The following is a 19641-nucleotide window of genomic DNA, read 5'->3' as shown; positions in this document are numbered from 1 at the left end:
GGCTATCGTGCTATGCCGTGCTAGGCCGCAAGTGACCCGGCCCGATTTACACATCTAGGCCCCTTTCATCAAAAGTCGTAATCAATTAGATGGATTTTCATCAACATTTACGGGGGATGTTTCAGGTCAAAGCTGTCCGATGGATGTTTTCTGGTCCTCCCTTGATCAAAGCACATGTACAATTGGTTTTCTGATCTCAGTATCATAATCAGTAGTGGTACACTGGTACCATAGCAATTTCTTGGTGCAGAACTTTCGAATTCAGGCAATAATTTAATTGTGGTTTTCTGGTACACTGGTACCAAGCAGTGGAACATGGACGCCAGAAACTTGCAAACCCAAAGCCCCACAGTCCTCCATTCCGTGTAATAGGAAGTTGACCAAAAAAAAAAAAACCTCCAAAATTCTCATTACAGTTTTTGGACAAGCTGTGGTCAGCTCCACCCTTCAAGTCCATGTTGCAAAGTACAATTCCATGGATCCAATTCATTTCTCTATCCTTTTTGCCCGTTTCATTCAATCTACATTTATTGCACGGTAAGTGGGGAATTGAGATTGTCTAGTATTTTATTCATCAAGAAATCTAATATTATGTTTCTAGAGTGAAGGAAGAAAAACAAAATAGAAGTTCAAATAAATTTGTTTTATGCTTAAATAATTATAAAATTGTGTGCTCTATTTTAAATGGGATTCTTAACTTTGACAATCATTGAACTTTGCCAAAAAAAACCACTTTAGACCCTAAAGATTTAAAAGGATCATTTTCACAAAAGATCATTTTTAAGACAAAAGTAAACAACGTCGAAGATATTATTAATAAATCCGTTAGATAATGGCATGGTTGTGCGGCACTGTTCAAGTTTGAAATGGCCCCCTAAAATTTAAAAATACCACTTTAATAATGTTAATCAAGTAACTTAAGCCAATTATGTCAATCCAATTATCATGCTAGAAGGACAAATCACCCGATTACCCACTGAGTCAAAGCCAAGGTTTTAACTTCAACCATTTCTCTCCAAAACTTAGAACCATGAAGCCGTTCTATTGATGAACTAGAGTTTACTCGATGTATTTTGAAATGAGCTTTGCACAAATGTTTTGACCTTCAAGCACTTTAAACCACGTCTTGAGTCTAAATGCTTTAATAATGCCATGTAATGATCTTATGCCTAGGTCCCTTCTCGTATGGGTTTGCAAATTTTTTGCCAATTAATCTAGAGCACTTTAGTTCTAAATTCCAAGCAAGCCCTCTAGCTTCAGCCAATCATTATACTACCATCTCTTATGTGAGTTTAAATCCTGTGAACCCGTGGGTTTACAGAAAGCGTGAACCCACCAAGTACATCGGCACCTTTATGTTAATATTAACGTTAGTTAACAATTGAAAATCAGTTAACGTTGAGTCGGACAGAAAAAGAAAAAAATCTAAATTTCCTTATTTTGGATGATTTTTTTTTTTTGTCAAAGAGAAAAGGGATATATTTATATAGAAAAGGTTACATGAGAGGATTGTCTCGAGTTGTAGTGAACTCGGATTTGACCCTTACAAGATAAGTAAGCAAAAAGGTGTATTGCCTGGTTTTGTTGCCTTACAATATGTGTAAAATATATATAATTAAAAGAGTTAATGAGTCGTCTCATGTGGCTTTTATGTAGTTGTTCAATTCAGTGAGCAACTCGATCTGTTCTTGCAAAATCTACTAAAGTAGCATTGTTTGTATATACCAAAAGACAAGTAATACCATGAGAGAGAGCCGTTTGTAGTCCACTTAACATGGCTCGAATTTCAACGCCATAGCTTGTGAGTGCCCATGAAGGTCCTCCTTCTACAATGGTGTAACTTTCTGTGTCATATTATATTGGATTATGAAGCCTGCTCGTCTTGTAGCACTTGAAGCTGGATAATAAGAGCCATCAGTAAATAAACAATGTAAGTTACTAGAAGATGGTGGTTGGTGTTGAGGTGGCCTGGCCTCATTTGTTGGGTGCTCCAATTGGAAGGACATTGCTAAATTAACCACTTGCATGGAATTGAATCAATATTTTCAAATATTTTCTTGTTCCTTGCTTCCCATACATGATTGGTGATCAAAGCAAATTTGCCTAAACTTGTTATTACTTGCTGCTTATCCAAAATTGTACGCGGGCCTGTAACCAGCTAATGATGATAGTGTGAATCGGATCCTGACCTATGTAGGAGGGATTTAAGCCAATCTGGGCACCGAATCAAACAGTTCGTGCAAGTAGGCATTGAAAAAGGAGATGATTAAGTGTTTCTTCCTGTAGTTTGCAAAAAACGCAAGGTTGGTCATATTCATTTAACCAAGACGAGCACTTATGTTTTGTGAGCAAACCATCCCAAAGAACTTTCAAAAGAAAATTTTGGAATCTGTGTGGCACCTTTAGCTTCCATAGTAATTTCCAGTTAAAATGTGTGGAGGATACTGAAGCCCCTAAAGATGAGAAAAATTGATATGTCGATTTGACTGAATAGATGCCTAAAGCATTGGGCTTCCAAACTAGTAGGTCACTAGTTTGGCTAGGCTTCGGGGTCACTGCTAGTATGTTTTGGATAGTGGGAGCATGAAAACATTCTTGTAGCCAAAGGAGGTTCCAAGATCCATCAAAATTTAGTAGTTCTTAGACTTTCAATTCAAGTCGTTGTGATTGATGTGTTGAGGTTGGCGATGGAACTAGTCCTGGAAGTGTAGGAATCCAAGGGTCATGGTCGGCTGATATTGCCGTACCATCCTTGATTGACCACAGTAAGTTGGGTCTTAGCAGGAGTGCCATCCTACGGGCTTATTGCCACCATTGTGAACTGTATTTGCCTTCTTCTATAGAGAAGATAGAGGTATTTGGAAAATACCTAGACTTGATTTGCATACCTTGGTAATCCATTAGTAGCCTCCATACCTGTTTATTAAACATTGCTTGATTCATGGAGCCAAAAGATCTGAAACCTAAACTTTTGTGATTTTTTGGTTAACATAACTTCCTCCAAGCAACGGTATGATGAGAACTCTTGTTGCAATCCCCCCACCAAAAGGTTCTTATCATTTTGTCGAGGGATGAGGTGGTTGACTTTGGTAAAATAGATGTTGACATGAGGTACATAGGGATTGCTTGTAGAAATAATTTAACTAATGTGGTTCTACCCGCTAGTGACAACAACTTAGAGCTCCAAGATCCAATTTTCGACTCTACCCTTTTAATAACCTCCTTATGAGAGCCACGGAGATGGATGTCTGTACCAACTTGAATGCCAAGATATTTGGATCCTAGCACAAGTTTCTTTACATGGAGAATATGAAAGAAGAATTTCCTATGATGTTAGGGTACATTCTTGCTGAAAATGATGCTTGACTTGGAGTAATTATTTTTTTACCAGATATGGCTTTGAAAGACTACAAGATTTTAACAAGAGTCTTAACCTGATTGACAGTTGCCTTACAGAAGAGGATGCAGTCATCTACAAATAGGAGTGATGGGGGAATTATTTCGACTAATTTTCATTCCTTCAAATTGCCCGGCTGTAGAGGCTTGGCATAACATTTGTGTGAAAACTTCCATGCCTATGATAAAAAGGTAAGGGAAAATGGGATTACCTTGTCGGGCTCCTTGATTCAATTTGAAGTGGTCATATGATTCCCCTACCAATTTGATGGAAAAGGTGGCAATAGATATGCATTAATAGATCATGTTACACCATTTGATTGGAATATCCATCTTCTAAAGAACATGGTATAAGAAAGACCAGCCCATCCGATCAAATGCTATGGACATTTCCAGTTTGAGAGCTATGAAACCCTGACCTTTTTTTTTTCTATTTCATTTTGTAAAGAATTTCTCTAACCAAAAGAATATTGTCTGAGATTTACCTTCCTTTGAGAAATCCTGATTGGAAAGGTGAGATCAACTCTTGCAGAACTGGCTAGAGGCGTGTGGCCATCCATTTTGTTATTATTTTGTAGATCACATTGCATAGGCTGATAGGCTGGAAACTTGAAGTATCCACTGGCTGGTTGTTTTTTGGAATAAACACCAAATTTGTGTTATTTATCTCCTTGGACAAAAATTCAATGTCATTTCAAAGGTGTCTGGTCCAATGTACTCCCAAAAATACTGATAAAAATAAGGGGTGAACCCACCAGGGCCAGGAGCCTTATGTGGATTTAGTTGTTTGACCACCATTGTCAGCTCTTCTAAAGTGGGAGGAAGCAGCAATGGTTCCTTGTGCGATGGAGATAAGGCAAGAAGTGGAATAAGAGATAACATGATTGGATTGAATGATTCATGTTGTCCTCCAATATCCAATATTGATTTCTTAAATAATTGGGCGATGGTTGACTAGTCTGAAGTCCAGGAGCCTTTTGTGGTTCTTAGCCAATATTATTTTTTGAGTTTTTTTGGTTTGTCACATGGTGAAAGAATCTTGTGTTTTTATCACCTTCTTGAAGCCACAACTCTCGAGATATGAGCCTCCATAATTACTCTTCTTTTTCAAGCCAATATTGATACTGCTTTGTAAGAGACTTGAGATGCTCATGAGACTAGTTTTCTGTGAAGTTCACTTGCAAAGTTGAGATTTGTTTTGATAGTTTGAAAATGTGGCTTTGTATTAGACCAAAGTGGTATTTATTGCATGATTTGAGGGTTGATTTGCAGTATTCAGCTTGGTGATAACTTGTTGAGCAGGAGAACCTTGGACTGGCTGACTCCAAGAATAAAAAACAATATGCTTACATTGTGGATGGTCAGTCCAGAAATGTAAGAAATGGAAGTGAGATTTCCTTCCAAGTGCCACTGGGAGGTATTGATAGAAATGGGAGCATGGTTAGAAGTGTTTATTGGAAAGTGGTGAAGCTGGGTGTTTGGGAATAGCCGATACCAAGATGGGACTGCCAATGCCCGATCCAGTCTCTCCAAGTTAAAGAAATAAAACAAAAAATATAAAGACCAAATAAATGGAGAATGGTTTGATGGAATTAATGAACCATTCAAACCCTGTGTATTTATAGATGATGAAGTACAGTTTGGGTACAACAGTAGTTGGAGAGAATCAGATAATATTGAACTCTATCAGATAGAGTTTATCATAGATTTAAACTCTATCTGATAGGGCCTATCTAGTTAGTTGTTCTATCTCAATCTGGATAGAGATCTATCTGTAGATGGAGATCTTTCTTATGACATGGCAATAGGGTTATCCTCAATACTCCAAGACTCTCGCTACCACTTGTTGACCGTTGGTCCATGTAAAAGGAAGTCCGACAAAATCAAAGTCAATTAGGTCGAAGGTGTTTATGAATTGCTACATGTATTTGGAGAGACTAGGTTTAGTGTATTTGGAGAGACTAGGTGTTTATGAAGGTGTTGCAATGTAGGACCTATGGATGGTGGTGATGGATATTGGTGAGGGCGGATTTGGCCCTCCAATTATATTGTGACAAATGGCACCTCGGAAGAACTAGGTGACACCTAGAACCACTTAGGCAACAACTTGCCTTAGTCAAGTTGATGGTGTCCCACCTAGCGGCCTGGCCCTGGTGCGACCTGGTGGCCTGGCCTTGGCGTGAATTGGCGGCCTGACACAGGTGCCGACCTGGCAACCTACAAGACATGCTCGCCGATAAATTCGACATGCATATCCTAACACTCCCACGATCCTTGGAAGTTGGCCCATGTGCCGAACAATCCAGAGGGTGGTCAAGGTGCATGGTGGTTACCTCAGGGAATCTCGGATGCGGTGCATGAAGCTCACGCCAAACAATGCCTATATAAAGGCATCAACCCCAATGGCATGGGGGGGGGGCAAGTAAGCATATTCTAGTTCTCATACTTTGTAATTTTTAGCTCGTAGTCTACTATGAGAGTACTGACTTAAGCATCGGAGTGACCTCGCCGGGTTAGCCACCCCTGGTCCTCTGACATTGATTCCTTGTAGATCTCTAAAGAACGACGAAGCTCAACAACCAATCCAGCTTGTCACCTAATAGGCAGTTTGGCCCTCTGTTCAACTCATCACTAATAGGCAGCTCGACACCTAATAGGCAGTTCGGCACTCTGGCCAGCTCGTCACCTAACCTGCCCATCTCTGCCCAATCAGTTTAGCACCTAATCTGCCCCCAGCTCGGCCTGGTCAGCTCAGCATCCAGGTCCTCATCCAACAAAAGTACACTTCGGCCTCTGAATCATCGGCCACTTAGAAGCAAACCAAATGACGAGGTACTTAGCACAAAAAAACTGATGCGCAACAAAAAATTGGTTCATCAATTGGCGTCGTCTGTGGGAAACGCTACAAAAAGTTAAGTTTTCATCTTCTGAAATGCTAAGTCCTCTCCTTCCAAAAAGCTAAGTTCTCACCTTTTAGAAACTAAAAGCTCTCTTTTCTAGTTTCCATTTTTTATGAACTCAAAGACTATGCAGGAAATTGATGACCAACAGACTAAGTAGTTTTACCAACTTTATTTCAACTCGGATAAAACCTCATCAGTCCTCTTTGCGAGGTATCCTCTACAGAGATAAGCTCTTCGTGGCTTTCGCGGGAGTAGATGGTCAACAGACTGCATGTATGCCCCTACCGGTCGAGCCTTTCAAGGCTCCCGTACGAGCTGATGACCTAAAGTAAGTAGTGATGCCCCCGTAAGTCGAGCTCCTAGTAGCTTCTTGTAGGAATGGGTAATCAACGTCACTCACGAGACTAATGCAGTGCAGCCGTAATTCTAAGGCACGACCTAGCCTAAGCATCGACCTGATGGCCTGGCCCAGATGCGACCTGACGGCCTGGCACGGGCGCCGACCTAACTGCATGGCCCAGGCGCGAACTATGTTGGAAGTGCTACAGTTGGGTGAATTCCTTCACCGGATATCATTGGGAACGTAGCTGTACCAATTCCAGGGATGGGTTCTTGGTCCAGGTAAGAGGGAATGGTCCAAGTGGGTAACGGTTGTGGTTGCAGTTGGTTCATATACAACATTGTAGTACGGGCCAATATATCTTTTGGAGGAACTGCTTTACCCGTAAAGAAATCAGACATTTGTCCCTTGCGAACAAGACATTAGATGAAGCCTCCCGTCTTCTCTTAACTGTGAGCAGATCGATGGTTCCCAAGCCCCCAGTTTTAGTGAGATAATGTACTGCAAGAACGGGTTTATGAGGTTATGTATGGGAATCACGTGGCATGTCAAAGTTGTGCAGGTGTTGCGCATGAGTATTACTTGATTGTGCATGATAGCCAGATGGCTGTTGAAAGATAATATCATGCATGGGGTAGAATTGGGATTAGGATCATAATGGGGAAATATATTGTTCGTGATGCATGCATGGTGCGTCGGGTCCTACGTGGGTGAAAGGTGGCTGCCCGCACTTGCATGGCACGCCGGGGTTGTGTTTCCTTGTGCATGCATGGTTGACATGTGGCTGCTCGTGGCTGCTGTCGTGATGAATATAGCTGCACTCGTCGGGATCCTGTTGCATGGGTGTCGGTGAATTGTTAAAGACCAAGGCAAGAAGATCACCTGAATGCTTAACACACTGTCTCTTACAGCGACTGGAACCATCTTCCGAATCTTCATCTGAACTTTGCTCGCTATGGAGAATTTTACATGTACCTTGATTATTCAAGGATTGAATAGAGTACTTTGGTATGTTAAACTGCTTCTCCGGTTGGAATTCATCCCGAAGCCAATCACCAGGAAAGTCGATGGTGCGAGATTCCAAGGATTGCTTATAATCTAGAGTGGAATGATCCAATCTTTTGCAGTTGGTCTAGATATGCCCAATGAGTTTGTAGTTGGCACATGTACGTGGAAGTTGTTCATAACAAAACCTCATCCATATTGGCCTCCCACGAAAGAAGATAAAACGGCTTGTGTGAAGAGGACGTCTAAGGTTGATGGTAATTTTCTTACGAACAAATAGGCCTCTGATAAGCTGGCCAGTGGGAGTTCTTACATGATTTGTGTCTGAGGAGGCAAATTACTGTCTTGAACAGTAGCTCGAGGAAGCATGTGGATTTGGAGCCATACTCTCGGTCCAGATCTTATCAACCGTGCATGTCATAGAGTCTTGACGAATCAATTTTTTGTTTATGTATCAACTTTTTGTGTTAAGTATCTCTCATTTGCTTGGTCAGCTTCTTTCAATTGGTTGATGACTCGGAGGTCGAAGTTAATTTCTGCTAGATGAGGACCTGGATGCCGAGCTGACTAGGTCAAGTTGGGGCAGATTAGGTGCCGAGTTAACTGGGCTGAGTTGGGCAGGTTAGGTGCCAAGCTGACTGGGACGAGCTAGGCAGATTAGGTGACAAGCTGACTAGACCGAGCTAGGCAGGTTAGGTGACGAGCTAACTAGACCGAGCTAGGCAGGTTAGGTGACGAGCTGACTAGGCCGAGTTAGGCAGGTTAGGTGATGAGTTGACCAGAGTGCCGAGTTAGGTTGGTTAGGTAACGAGCTGACCAGAGTGTCGAGTTGCCTGGTGGCGAGTTGGATTGATTGTTGAGCTTCATAGTTCTTTAGAGACCTGCAAGGAATCAATGTCAGAGGACCCGAGGTGGCTAACCCAGCAAGGTTGTTCCGATGCTTAAGTCAATACTCTCATAACAGACTGAGCTAAAAACCACTAAGTATGAGAGCTAGAATATGCTTACTCGCCCCCAATGCCATTGGGGTTGGTGCCTTTATATAGGTATAGTTTGGCGTGGGATTCACGCACTGCATCTGAGATTTCTAAGAAGTCGACTAAGTGGTCCGAGATTCTCTGAGGTAACCGCCATGTACGTTGACCATCCTCCAGATCGTTCGGAACGTGGGCCAACTTCCAAGGATCGTGGGAGTGTTTGGATATGCATGCCAAACTTGTCGGCGAGCACGTCTCGCAGGTCGCCAAGTTGGCACCTGTTCTAGGTTGCCAAGTCGTGCTTGTGCTAGGCCGCCAGGTCGCGCCTGGGCCAGTTCACCAGGTCGGCGCCCGTGCTAGGCTGCCAGGTCACGCATGTGCCAGGCTGCCAGGTCGGCACTCGTGCCTGGCCACCAGGCCGCAAGGTGGGACACCATCAACTTGGCTAAGGCAAGTTGTAGCCCAAGTGGTTTCGGATGTCACCTAGCTGTTCCGAGGTACCATGTTGTCACGGGGGTAGTTCTACAATGGAAGAAACCCGTGCGGCGTCCAGCCAAGGTAGGCCAGGACAAGCCTTTATGTGCTGCAAGGCTAGGAGTTGCCCGATGAGATGGCTCCACCAAGGTCAGTAGCACTGGATCATGACCTCAAGTCGCATGGCTGGGGCACTCGGTTGGCTCTGGCAGGTCCATGGGAGGCACCACTTACGTGCTAAAGGGGGAAGGCCAAGAAGTGAGGCGACTACGCGCCGAAGAGGTGACTTGGCACCGATGTGAAGGGTCTTCTGTATGCCAATGATGTGGGCACCTGTGTGCCATGATGATAGGCAACCGCTGGGCCGGAACACACCCGTGTGCTAGGGGCAACGGGATAGCTCATTCAGCTTGGGCAATGGGGCTGGCGTGGTGAAGGGTCATGCTTGAGCCAGGGCCGCATGCCAAGCCTCCCTTGAGTGTCAGTAGTGTAGTGCCGGTCCATGCACTGTACCCATGAGCATGTGTGTGCCCATGAGGAACCCTGGTAGCCATGCTAGCCATTAACCAGGGCCGCCCCGCAAGGGATGATGGTCTAGGAGTGCCAAGGTTAGGTACCCAAGGAGGTCAACCACCCCTCCTCAAAGAGTACGTTAGCTTTTGGTGGTCTGCCTGAAGATAACATCAATTCTCCCAAAAATCTTACCGGCAAAAATGATGGTGATGTCCCTTAACGTAAGCCTGCCAAGCATAGGCAAGGCTAAGCTTGTGTTAGACCGTAACAATGTGTCACCATGTTAGTGGACGGCCAGATCCGCCCTCATCATTTGCCCCCCACTCCCGAGCTGAAAGTAACTCGGTGAAGGGAGTAGATTGCTCCTTTTGGCTTGGAATGAATAATAGCTGATAAAAGACCTCGGCACCACATAAGACTCAATCGCCTCTTTGACATGGACAAAATCAAGGATAGTGGACTACCGGTCGCTCCCAAAGCCTAAGGGCTAAAGTGCCAAACTAGCAAAGACCTCGACACCACATTAGACCTAGTCACCTCTTTGGCATGGACAAAATCAAGGAGAGTGGACTGCGAATCGCTCCCAGAGCCTAAGGAATTGAACCGACGCTTATGAGCTCATCGAATTATTCATTCCGGGCCAAAAGGAGCAATCTACTCCTTTCGCTGAATTACTTTCAGCTCGGGAGTGGGGGACAAATGATGAAGGTGGATCTGGCCCTCCACTGACATGGTGACACATGGCACCTCGGAACAACTAGGTGACACCCAGAACCACTTGGGCAACAACTTTCCTTAACCAAGTTGATGGTGTCCCACCTGGCGGCTCGGCACAGGCGCGAACTTGCGGCCTGGCACGGATGCCGATCTGGTGGCCTAGCCCAGGCACGACCTGGCGGCCCGACCCAGGTGCGACTTGGCAACCTGGCACGCTGGCTAACCTATCGGCCTGGCATGGGCGCCGACTTGGTGGCCTGGCCCAGGTGCGACCTGGCAACCTGGCACAGTGGCTGACCTGGCGGCCTGGCCCAGGCGCGATCTGGCAGCCTAGCACGGACGTCGACCTGGCGGCCTGGCATAGGCGCAACCTCCAAGTCGGCGCCCGTGCCATGCTACCAGGTCGCGCCTGGTACAGGCCGCCAGGTCGGTGCCTGGGCCAAGCCGCCGAGTGGAACACCATCAACTTGGCTAAGGCAAGTTGTTGCCCAAATGGTTCTAGGTGTCACCTAATTGTTTTGAGGTGCCATGTGTCACCATGTCAGTGGAGGGCCAGATCCGCTCTCATCGGTGCGAGAGTCCAAGTATTGCTTATAATCTGGAGTGGAATGATACAATCTTTTGCAGTTGGTCCACATATGTCCAATGAGTTTGTAGTTGGCACATGTACGTGGAAGTTGTTCATAGCAAAACCTCATCCATATTGGCTTCCCAGGAAAGAAGATAAAATGGCCTGTGAGAAGAGGACGTCTAAGGTCGATGGTAATTTTCTTACGAACAAATAGGCCTCTGATAAGCTGGCCGGTGGGAGTTCTTACATGATTTGTCTCTAAGGAGGCAGACTACTGTCTTCAACAGTAGCTCGAGGAAGCATGTGGATTTGGAGCCATACTCTGGGTCCAGATCTTATCAACCGTTCTAGCAAAATCCAACTCAAGCGGTAGAACCATGGCCCCACTCTGGTTTGCAAAAGAGAACTCCATGCTACCTCCTTCGAGAAAACGAACTGAGACTGTGTCTGTTGGCTTCCATCGTAATCGAACATGGTTGGCGAGGGCCTCTTCTGTTCCCTGTTGACGTGGGAAAATGTGACCCTTTAAAGTCAAATTAATGACTTGGATAGTTGGATTGCTTCCTCGATTGGTTCAAAGGAGAGTATTTGGTTTTCATCAACAACATTTGCTACTTGAGAAAAGAGAGTTTCGAAGTCTTCAGGATGTTTTATGATTTGTTTCCCTTTCAGAGACATAGTAAATGCTCACGTGAAGGAAGTTTGGGAAAAAAGTGGTGGAATCTCACTACAGTTGATCCAGACAAAAGGACAGTGACAAAGTAGTTAGGTGACTAAAAGATGAGGCTGGTTTGGTAGCTACGTCCAAATGAGAATCCGGTGTGGGTCTAGGTGGTGGTGAGGTTGGTTTAAAAGAGAAAATCAGAGGGAAATAAACCCTAGGCTGCTAGATCTGAGGTGAGGTTATGGTTGGTTAGTTTCTTAAGGTAAGAGAGGAAGGATAGACTGGAAGGTTTGGAGGGGAAGGATTATTTAGCAAGAAGATGTTGATGCAAACAAGGCTTCATGGAAACAAGATTTCTGATACAGACTCGAGGTTGGAAAGAAGATGTGGACAGTATTCCAGCACAATTCAATGAAATTCACCAGTGTCCAGTGTAAGCCGTTTGGAGATCATTCGAACTTCCCTCCCATTCTCTCATCCGAGTCCTATCCCTGGAGCAGACCATCAACAACTTCACTGTGCAACTGGCGTTCGATGACATGGAATCGACCGACGGTAATAACTTTCTTCTTTTCCTCGTTCTCCTCCTCCTCCTCCTCCCAAACTAACTTCTTCTCCAAACTCCAAATCAGCAGTTGCAAAGCTAAAGTTATACCTGAACTCTTTCATCTCTGAACTCCAAATTGGCGGTACCCTGATCTGCAAATCGAAGGTCCAAAAACAGGTATCTCTCTAACATTTGTTGATGTTAAATGTTTAAAACTTTTAATTCCAGCATTCTCTTGTGGTGCCTTATACTTCCTGAAACCAGTTCTGTATCATGCTCCATTTGATTAACTGAAAATCTGAAACTGGGCATCGGGTGACTAGTTGGGCCATCCATAGTTTACTTTCATGCAATAGAGGAATATACCCTCCAAAATCCTAAGAAATAATTGAACATATACAATTGAAAGACAGATCCGAAGGTGTCAATTATGTGTCTGTGTAGAAAGATGATGAATAGTTGCATCACAGTAAAGCTAAACAGGGCAGTTTATTAAGTGATCTCATTAATCCACTACTTTTATATCAAAAAGTATTTCTGACTTTTAATGGGTTTTGTATGTTATGAATAGTCTTTGTGTATATCTAGTACAGATTTGATATCTAATTGAAGAAATCTCTATATAATTTATTTTCATTGCAATGAATTCTAAGAAAATAAAAGGTGTAAAATGTCTACTTTCATTTTTTTTTTATGGATAATTAAATGTTTACCTTCAATTGTGAATGGAAAACGGCTCTGTATAGCTCCACAATGTAGAGTCTACTTCAAATACATATTATTTATGATTGATTCCCATGGAAGAACCAATGTCTGCTGCTAGTTTGTATGCTTTTGTTCTAGTGGAAGATATAGAAAAAAATAATAAAGAAAGGGATATGAAGTTACTATAACTGTTGATTTATAAGAATCAAGACGATCTATTGATTGGACCCCCAAAAAAAAACACACACATCAAAACTCATTCCTATTATCCTATATATATTAACCAATAGGCATGCAATTGCAAATTGACAACAATAATTTTAACCATGAATCATCTAAGTCCAGAATCAGCTACGGTATGTATATTAGATACATATTTTATATAGGTTAATGATTTTTTTTTTGTTATTCATTTTGTCTTAATAGACCTTTCTAACATATGATATTTGTCTTAAATAGGCTTCATTCTATTATTTTGATATTTTGATAAACCAACACTATAAACACCCATAATGAAATATTCAGCATAATCTGTAAACCATTTGTAAATAAGTCAATGGAGATATTTAAATTTATGATAACATCATGAAATATTTAAGGTACTGAAAAATTTGGGAAGAGCTTCTCCACATTACGAAAGAAAACAAAAAATAAAATCATTCGATAGAAGCTCTTGAATTTTTATGGGATCACTCAACAAAAACCAGTAGTAAAAGGATTAATAATGCACACCAAGGTGGTAAATTTTGAAAAGTCTTAACTTATGATCACTCACCAAAAACCAGTGGTAAAATTTATGGGATCACTAACCAAAAACCAGTGGTAAAATTTATGGGATTACTAACCAAAAACCAGTGGTAAATTTTATTTATTTTTTTATTTTGAAAAGTCTAAACTTAATGATCTTAGTGCAACAACAATAGTGCTCTTTTCTTCTTTTTTAGACAAAAAATGCAGTTTTCTCATAAAAAGTAAAATAATGCTAAATGCAGGATTTGATCCAAGGTCTGGGTTTAAAACCACCCAAAATTTTACCAAGCTAGATGGAAAAAGTAATGAAAACAATAATATTTTGAAATAAAGAAAAAGCTTTGTTAGTTCAGCCAATTTGCAGTTTACTGGACGAGGGATGCTTTGGATTGGCAACATATTCAATCCTTCAGTCAACATCATCCCTGTACCTCATCTTTTACTGTTATTTTCCTGACTGATATTGCAAAGTTTGAAACCTTTCAAATTTAAGAATAATAAAAAAAAGGCTTATTTTGGAGATGTGGCATGGGTTCTTAAGTCTTTCCTATGACAAATATGTGGCATTTTCTTACAGTGTTATCTTCTTTTGGGTTCTCAAGTCTTTCCTATGACAAATATGTGGCATTTTCTTACACTGTTATCTTCTTTTCATTTTTTAGGCAGATGGACTTGATGTAGAGCCAAGGGTTGGAGTCCCTGGTGATTGGCATGTATACTCAAGCATTGGCTGATGGTGGGTGAGACAGACCCTTTCTACAACCCTCTAAATAACTACATGATCCATATAGATGAAAAGAAGCAATTTGTGAGCTCATTATGTGTTTCTTAGGTGGAAAAGGATCAATGTTCAGAAGCAGGAGCTTTTGTTGCCATTGTCATTCACCCCAGAGGGAATCAACATTTTGAGTTAAGCTGTTGATGTATCAACAACCGGATAAGATGGCATCACTTAGGCTTGGTAGGTGATGCTTGTAATAAGGCCTTAGCTTCTATAGAAAGTACTCTCAATGTAAAAATGATCTTGAAAGCACAACACACTGCTCAGAAGGTGATACTGAATATTTTACTATGGACATATTGATAGTTATATTATCAGTTTATAATAATATGTACATGGGGATTATTGGAGATAACCCTCATAACCGAACCAGCTTTGGAGATAATCCTCCTGGAGGTTATCCTACTAGATCCAGAACCTCTAACCAATTCAGATCCAATTTGGACTTTGAGAAAGATAAGGATAAGGATTGTAAATCAAGATCAAGATAATCCATCATGTACTCTATCTAGCTTTCTATTGTTATCTTGTGCATATCATTGTATGATCAAAAATCTTCACTACAGTCTATAAATACCACTAGCTTCAGTGCTCCAATTCATCGAAGTCTATTCCCTCATATCTCTCTCTATTTCTGTTATTTCTTTAGTTTAAATTTGGTATCAGAGCCGATGGATTTTTCTCAAGGGAGCAATGGCAGCCGAACCAATGTGAATGCTAGTTTGAATATTTCAGGATCGACATCTTCGATTCCTTCTCTTTAGAATGTGACACACTACCTTCTCATCAAGCTAGGCAGTGACAACTACCTACTATGGCGTGCACAGTTCCTTCCTATACTTCGACATCACCATCTGATGGATCTTGTTGAAGGGAAAAAGCAACCTCCACTAGAGATGAAACCTAATCCAGCAGGCGAAGGGAGTATCTTGAATCCAGAATATATCAAATAGTATGACACTGATCAACTTGTTCTAAGTTGGTTAATTTCTTCTTTTACTGAGGACGTCATGGCCCAAGTTGTGGAATTTTCAACTTTAACAGAGGTATGGTGCTCTCTTGTTACTTCTTACTCAACCCATGCTAGATTTCACATCCTGCAACTTAGGAAACAGTTGCACATTTTAAAGAAGGGATCTTTATCTATTTCTGCTTACATTCAAAAAGCAAAATCTATAGCGGGCAGTTTGTCTATTGTTGTTGAACCTATTCATAAATATGATTTGGTTTTATATATTCTAGTTGGGTTAGGCAATGGATATGAGTCTGTTCTGACTGCCATAACCAACAGACCAGATGCGCATACCCTTGGTGTGCATGATATTAATGGCTCTCTTCTGAACCATGAGAGTTGGCTCGAAGAGCAAGGACTTACCCCATTAGATTCGGGTGTTTCACCAGTTGCTAATGTAGCTGGAGTGAAACCGAAAAATAATACAGGGTTCTAGAATCAGCAAAAAAATTCTCAAAATACGTACGACCGAGGGCGAGGACAACAACAAAATTTTCAGAATTATAATTCTCAACAAAATTACAACCAGAATTAGTTCTTTAATGGTGAACGAGGTAAGGCACCTCCGATTATCTGTCTGATCTGCAACGGACCTGGACATGGTGTGTTCACTTGTAGGAAGGTAAAATACATTTTTGCAAATAATAGTTATCAAAATTATGAACCTACCATCTACAAAAGTCACACTACATCTTCGTACAACAATGGTAATTCTTCATTTGATCCAACATGGTATCCAGACTTTGGCACAACACATCACATGACATTCGATGCTGATAACATCCAAAATCAGTCTGAATACCAGGGTTCAGATCAGGTCAGAGTGGGTAATGGTCAAGGTTTGCAAATAAAACATACTGGCTCTTCATCTCTTCTCTTTAATCAACATGTTTTCACGTTAACTGATATAAGTCTTGTTCCTGCAATCTGCAAAAAATTTATTGTCCAGTAGCAAGTTTACAAAGGACAATGATATATTTTTTGAGTTTCACCATGACTGTTGCTTTGTGAAGGATTATACGGGGAAAATCTTGCTTCGAGGAGTCAGTAGAGGAGGGTTGTACTGCTTCCCATCAACAACAGCCATTTCATACAACTCGACAACTGCACCTTCTGCTCTTGTTGGTGAACGGACAAATCTTCAGGGTTGGCATCAGTGTCTTGGTCATGCAGCACTTCGTACAGTCCAGCTAGTCGTCTCTCAGTATGGTCTACTGTATTCTAGCCAAAATTATAGTTTATTTGTTTGTGAATCTTGTCAAATGGGTAAGAGTCGTCGATTGTTTTTACCTTTGTCTTCGTCTAGGTCTCAGAGTCCTTTGGAACTAATTTTTCTGATGTATCCCCAGTTAAGTCTAATAAAGGGTATTCTTACCATGTGTTATTTCTTAATGATTATTCAAAATTTTCTTGGATATATCCCTTAGTATGAAAATCTGATGTCTATGAGGTCTTTTTAAAATTTAAACGCCATGTTAAATTGTTCTTCAATTCCAAAATTCATGCTTTTCAATCTGATTGGGGAGGGGAGTATCGCAAGCTCTCCTCTTATTTTGACTTACAGGGTATCTCCCATCGGGTGTCCTATCCACACACACATGAGCACAACGGAACAGTCGAAAGGAAACATCATCACATTGTTGAATCCACTTTCGCTCTACTGGCTACCTCCAAGCTTCCCTTCTCCTTCAGGGCTGATGCAATAGAGACAACCTGTAGTGTTTTGGATGCACCTGCTATCCCCTTCTTCAACTATACAATGCCCATAAGTTCCAATACCGCTCTTTGCAGTGTATTTTCCTTGGCTACAGTCATTCTCATAAAGGGTATAGGTGCCTTCACCCGTCGACAGGTCGAGAATTTATTGCCCGTCATGTGGTATTTGAAGGTCTATTTCCTGGAATTCCTCTGGCTCCATCGCCCACCAGTATAGCAGCTCAACCGGGATTCTATCTACGTGTACCTTCACATATCCTAGCATCTCAAGTATCTCCTCCTTCGGTTTGGCTGCCAGATGCAGCACCTCTTCCTAATCGTACCACTTCCAGTTCGGCTAAGAACTCTTCTCTTGTACAAGCTCTTGTCCGCAAGTAGCAACGCTTTCGTACGATGGAGGACTTGTTGGCTCACACACCAGCTGTACCACCACCTACTTGACAGCATTCTATGACCACTCATTCTTTGGATGGCACTCTCCCTGCTCGATCACATCTCACCACTCAGTATCCCATTCCAGCCATCTTACTTAGTTCTCTCTCCTCTGAAACAGAGCCCTGCTCCTATACAGAAGCAGCCGAGTCTCCCCAATGGAGGTTGGATACGTAGTTGGAATTCGATGCTCTGTTGAAAAATCAAACGTGGGATTTCGTGTCGTATTATTCTTCTATGAACGTAGTTGGTACTAAATGGGTGTATAAAATTAAGAGGAAATCAGACAGTTCTTTAGAGTGGTACAAGGCCAGACTTGTTGCTCAAGGTTTTCATCAGGTATTTGACGTTGATTTCACTGATACCTTTAGTCTGGTAGTCAAACCAGTAACGATTCATACCATTTTAGCTATTGCCATTACTCATCGGTAGTCTGTACGGCAACTAGACATCAACAATGTTTTTCTTCATGGACTTATAGCAAAGGACATCTATGTTCGCCAACCCAAGGGGTTTGAACGTCTTGACTACTCAGACTATGTCTGCAAGCTGAAAAAGGCCCTGCATGGACTCAAGCAAGCTTCTCGTGCCTGGTATTCTCATTTGGCTTCCACTCTTCTTCATTTGGGTTTCACAACTTTATGGTTGGTCCCTCTTTATTTATTTACAAGAATAAGTCTACTATTGTTTACATCTTGGTGTATTTCGATGATATCATTGTTACATGCAATTCTCCATCTACTGTTTTATCTCTCCTTCAGTAGATCTCTGTCATCTTTCCTGTAAAGGATCTTGGCACATTGCATTATTTTCTTGGGATCAAGGCATAGTGGACCTCTGCTGGTCTTGATCTATTGCATAAACGGTACATTTTGGACCTATTGCACCACACCAAACTTGATGGCACAAAACCCTATAGTTCTCTGATGGCAGCATCTGCTCAGCTAAGCAAGACATCAGGCACCCCTCTCTCCGATCCATCTGACTACAAAAGCATTGTTGGTGCACTACAGTATATCACTCTCACTAGACCGGATATCTCCTTCTCAGTCAACAAGGTTTGTCAGTTCCTTCAAACTCCAACTGATGAACACTGGTCTGCGGTTAAACATATTTTGTGTTACCTTAAGGAACCCTAGATCATGGTTTGCATTTTGTTGCATCCTCTACTTCGCTTCTGCTAAACTGACTGGGCCAGCTGTCTAGATGACCGTCGGTCTACGGGTGCCTTTGCTATTTATTTGGGTCATCACCTCATAAGTTGGAGCTCTAAGAAGCAACATACTGTACCTCGTTCAAGCACAGAGTCTGAATTTTGGGTTCTTGCCAATAGTGTCACTGAGGTTTTGTGGATTCAATCTCTTTTGATTGATCTCAAGTTTCCAGTCTCCAAGCCCACGGTATGGTGTGACAATCTTGGTGCTACTTATTTTGCTGCTCATCCCATTTTCCATACTAGAACCAAGCATGTGGAAGTTGATTTTCATTTCCTCCTGAATCTTTGTGTGGTTAACAAATTATCCCTTCGGTATCTCTGCTCTGAAAATCAAGTAGCTAACATTTTTAGAAAACCTCTAGCCACACCACGGTTTAGTCTTCTCCGGTCCAAGCTTCACATCCAGACGTTTAGCTTGAGGGGGCATATTGGAGATAACCCTCGACCAAACCAGCTTTGGAGATAATCCTCCTAGAGGTTATCCTACTAGATCTTGAACCTCTAACCAATCCAAATCCAATCTGGACTCTGAAAAAGATAAGGATAAGGACTGTAAATCAAGATCAAGATAATCCATCATGTACTCTATCTAGCTTTCTTTTATTATCTTGTACATATCATTGTATGATCCAAACTCTTCACTACAGTCTATAAATATCACTAGCTTCAATGCTCCAATTCAGTGAAGTCTATTCCCTCATATCTCTCTATTTCTGTTGTTTCTTTAGTTTAAACTAGGATGATAATGAACATTTTGAACACTAGAAAGTAGAAATGAAGCGTTTTATAATGGTATATAACGATCTTAAATATTTTGAACCAAGTAGCTGATGCCGACTCCGACTATGTGGGGTATAGGAAGGTTAGCATGGAGTAACTTTTGGCTTTTTTTTTTTTTACATTAAGTGAATACTTAAGGCTT

General features: G+C 41.9%; 1 long non-coding RNA gene across 4 annotated transcripts; it reads left to right on the top strand.

Annotated features, from left to right (window-relative positions):
* The first annotated feature begins 11079 nt into the window (after positions 1-11079).
* Positions 11080-16743, top strand: LOC148867958 (uncharacterized). Of its 4 annotated transcripts, none has more exons than XR_016106572.1 (6): positions 11080-12115; positions 12196-12284; positions 14225-14298; positions 14395-14523; positions 14993-15389; positions 16369-16743. It is a non-coding gene; the product is annotated as an uncharacterized LOC148867958 (long non-coding RNA). The 4 variants fall into 4 exon arrangements; XR_016106571.1 differs by having other exon boundaries at positions 11514-12115; positions 12193-12284; positions 14404-14523; XR_016106570.1 differs by having other exon boundaries at positions 11514-12115; positions 12193-12284.
* The last annotated feature ends 2898 nt before the right edge of the window (positions 16744-19641 follow it).

The sequence above is a fragment of the Nelumbo lutea genome, chromosome 2, assembly GCF_056320005.1.
Source record: "Nelumbo lutea isolate HS-2025 chromosome 2, American lotus-T2T, whole genome shotgun sequence".
Classification (NCBI taxonomy): domain Eukaryota; kingdom Viridiplantae; phylum Streptophyta; class Magnoliopsida; order Proteales; family Nelumbonaceae; genus Nelumbo; species Nelumbo lutea.
This window is presented reverse-complemented; position numbering and strand designations above follow the sequence as displayed.